This window comes from Nannospalax galili, unplaced genomic scaffold (genome assembly GCF_000622305.1).
Source record: "Nannospalax galili isolate Female #2095 unplaced genomic scaffold, S.galili_v1.0 scaffold1453, whole genome shotgun sequence".
In the NCBI taxonomy this organism is placed as follows: domain Eukaryota; kingdom Metazoa; phylum Chordata; class Mammalia; order Rodentia; family Spalacidae; genus Nannospalax; species Nannospalax galili.
The window spans coordinates 347,483-351,441 of NW_008332666.1; positions in this window are offsets into that span (position 1 = coordinate 347,483).

Below are 3,959 nucleotides of genomic sequence, written 5' to 3' on the forward strand. Positions count from 1 at the left end.
GATATAAATTATGAAATGCATGGAGTTGTAATTATTACTAAAATGCTACTAATGTCAATAAAACATACTAAGAGAACTCAGAAATTATCAAAACAATATTGTCAGGTTGCTTGCTTTTCAAGTAATTATAACAGTTTGTGAAACTTTAAGAATAAATGCTAATTGGATCACCCTGTGCTGTTTTCAGGAAATGTTGTTGGATTTCTTAGTTGGCATTTTTACAATACAGAGTTATCATAATGGATGACCAAACATGCTCTTCAAAATATGAAATTCCATACAGAGTCCTGTTTCACAGATAAAGATAAGAATAAACAAAGATTTCTAGTTTTCCAGGAGGCCTGTCATTCAAAAATGAATTATCAATTTTTATGAATACTTAGAACTCTCCACCTGTGGCACTCAGACCAGTGGCATCTGCTCCTGGGGGCCTGGCAGGCACACAGTTTCTTGTTGTCACCTTAGAACTCTGAGCTAGAATTGCAATTGCAAGTGCAGGCCTCTTGCTTCTGAGTTGTAATCAGCCCTCTGGGAGGTTCTCAGGTCAGCTGAGGACTGAGGATCACTGAGCTGGTGCCAGCAAAACCCCAAGCTCACCAACTCCTTCACTGTTGTGTTGAAATTTCAATATCTCCAAATCTCATATGACAAAGTAAGAGAGCAAATTAGGTGTTTCTGTCATTAAGTTCAGGCTTCCATTTGGAACGATCCAGGCTCTGGCCTGAAAACTGATGATATTCTTTCCTCAATCCTCAAAATGGAAAGCAGAGAGAATTAGAGGCTAGAGCTGTGCTTCCAACAGAGCTTCCCCTTCCTAGATCTTTTAAAGGCTTGGATGTCTGCACACAGCAAGAAAATTGGGGTGAGTTTTCCAATTTGGATGAGGAAAGAGAGATTTCTTTTTGAAACTCTGAAAGGTCTTTAAAGTTTTACAGAGCATTACAAAGACATGACTATGTTCAATGTAAATGTGGTCATTCCCCTGTTTCTACATTCCTTTTACACATGATTATAGATGTTAAAGCAAAGAATTTGTATAAATCCAAACTAATATTTTAAGTCTTTGCTTCAACTTTCTTAAAATTTATATTTTCCTCTAAAAAGGAAGATTAAAATCTTAACTCCAAGAAAATGGTACTGCCTGTGTAGATGTGGACCTGTTTTAGTATGTGTTAGAAAGTGTTAGATTGGGCAACATGAAAACAAAAGATGGGACCAACCTCGGGAGCAGACTGTTCTCAGTGAAGGTACTGCCAGTTTCTCTTTGGAATTTGAATCCGTGCCCCCAGGCACAATTGGTGCACTGCTTATAAGGGTTGGGGGACTGGGAAAGTGAGTTATAGCCATTATCATAGGTCCCAGTGACACAGTTCACAGATTTGAGACAATTCGTTTTTTCCAACATAACACAGTCTCTGGGTTAGGAGATTTATACAGTTCCTGGGTTGGGTAGTAGTGAGGATCTGAGGTTTACTGAACCAATATGGGATCCTTTGGAAGTTTGCTTGGAGCCCTTTTGAGTCCAGGCATTTATACTTTGTTCCCTACCCTGGGGATAAATAAAGAAAAGGAATATTTTTTCTCTTTCAACTGCTTCAAACTCAGGGATGTTGTCATAGGGAGGGGGGTCATTCAGGGTCCTTTGGAAGAGGAAGTCTTTTGGTGGCATGGAGCAGGAACATAGCCTTGATTTGGTCTCTGGTAGTGATTTGTCATATGTACTGCTCATTGAGAAGATTCTGTAAGAATCTTTGGAGTCAGACGATTAAGCATACTGCACTGTTTTAGAGCAATGGTGTGCTTATTTCTCTTGGCTTCAGGTAGGCACTGCAGTGTTGAATTAGGCCAAGTTTTGAAGTATTACATTTAAGTAACATTTTTTTATTAAAAGCAAAATCATTAGTGAGAAATAAGTTTCTAAATAATGCTTTATATGAACTTAAGTCTAATGTCTGGTAACTGCATTTCCTTGCAATCTGAAAGAAATATATCAATTATTTTAATCTATAGTTACGTTTTCCTATTGGGTCTTAACACCATGTAGTTGGCCCAATTTATTGCTTTCACTGTCAGGGTCATTTTAGGATCTGGTCTCTTCAGGCATCACTTGGTCTTTGCAGGGAGCCCGTGGCTCCTTTGGCTTTTCTTTTTATCAGTCTGACAATGTGAGGACAAGTCACAAAGGCTCTGGGTTTGCTTGGAAGCTTTGAAGAAAACGTTTCCTGTGTTAACCTTCCTCTTTGTGGACTGGATACAGCTTTGAGTTCCTCTATTGGTGTCTCCATAGCCTTCCTGAACAAAAGGACAAGGGATTCTCTGCAGTTACGGGACATTTCAAGAGATGCCCCATTATCCCCTGGGACTTTATTGACCTAAAAGGGCAAGAGGCAAAAAACTGTCTTTTTAAGTCTCTCTGGCCAGATTAGTATAGACATTAAAATATGGTTATTAAACATCCAAGAAAGTTAATGACACAGTTTCCTACTTTTAATTTCTGTGTAACTTGTAAATAAAGCTTGAACAAAAAAACCCAAATGTTTTTGAATAAACCTTGACTGAACATACAATTTGTTTTTCAGCCAGTCTTTATAACTATTGACAAGAACTAATATAAGTAGAGATTTGACTGAAATTTGACATTAGAAAATTCAAGATTACTTTAGTGGATTCAGGTACATAAAGAGATGCCCAGGTAATGTATCAAGAATGGAATCTTTAACATTGTAAATTCTATGAGGAACTAACTTTTATGATCTAAGTCAGAGAAAGAAGAGGTCTAACATCACAGGTCAAGTAGGCATAGCCCAGGAAAGGGATTCAAAACAATTTTCTTCATTCTCTCAAGTGAAGGCTGTTTTACTGCAAAGAAAAGTAAAGCAGTCTCTTTCTTCGCCAGCCATCTACACCCTAATTTATAGTCTTTTAGAAGGAAGGGAGGGGGAATTACATCACATACCTATAGACAGGAAATAAGTTGATTGTGGTCCAGACCAGACTCACTGAAACTTTTGTCTTCTGGACTGTACCCATCTGGTAAAAGGATGCAAAACCTAGCTTCTCTTGAGCCCAAATATCTTCTTTTTATGTTTTGTACTTTCTGTTGTTGAACAGAAGGAAAAAATCCCTGAAGTAATGCTTGCATAATATAGAGAAACATAAAGGATATTTGCCAGTAGCTACAGATAATAAAAATACTTGTCTACACCCATTTGCACTGAGGCTTTAATGGGGTGTGTGGCATAAGCCAGAGGAACAGGCTGAAAGTTTTGTCTGCAAAAACATCTATTATAGTAACAGCTCTGCATTTCTGCAGTACCTGGATACCAAGGGCTCAGTGCTTGAATTTAGTAATCCAATTTATTTCTCAGTCTCCTTCTTTTTGAAGGCTATCCGTATAGAGAGGAACATTCAAGTTATCTTTGTCTTAGTTATACAAAAGGTCACAGCAACTGGAAGCCTTGTCCAAGGTTATTAGCTAAAGGGGAAAACTGGCAATTAGCAATTTTTAGATGTTTTTCTGTAACAAGGAACTATACAGCTGTAAATTGGTTATGAAGACCATCCTGGGCAGTGATCCACCTGCAAGGACTAAAAGTATGTGTCATGATTTTTGACTCTCAAAGAATTTTGTCCTCCCTATCTACCAAACAAAATGGTTTTGTTTTTATTTATTTTTATCTCTTTATTATTAATGTCTCTTAATTTGGTGTACTAGGCATGCACCTTCCCACATTCCAAATATTTTAAACATTTCTCAACTTGGCATTTTTTTATTTAGTAAGTTATTTTTAGTAAACTTACTCAGATCTCTTATCACTTGCTCAAACATTTTCATTATCTCTTCCATTCTAGAAATGTCTAACCATTTTAATCTTCATACATAAATCTATATTAAAATATCTCCATTTTCATATCCTTTTATAATTTTTTAAACTTTTTTATCTCCTTTTTAAATACCA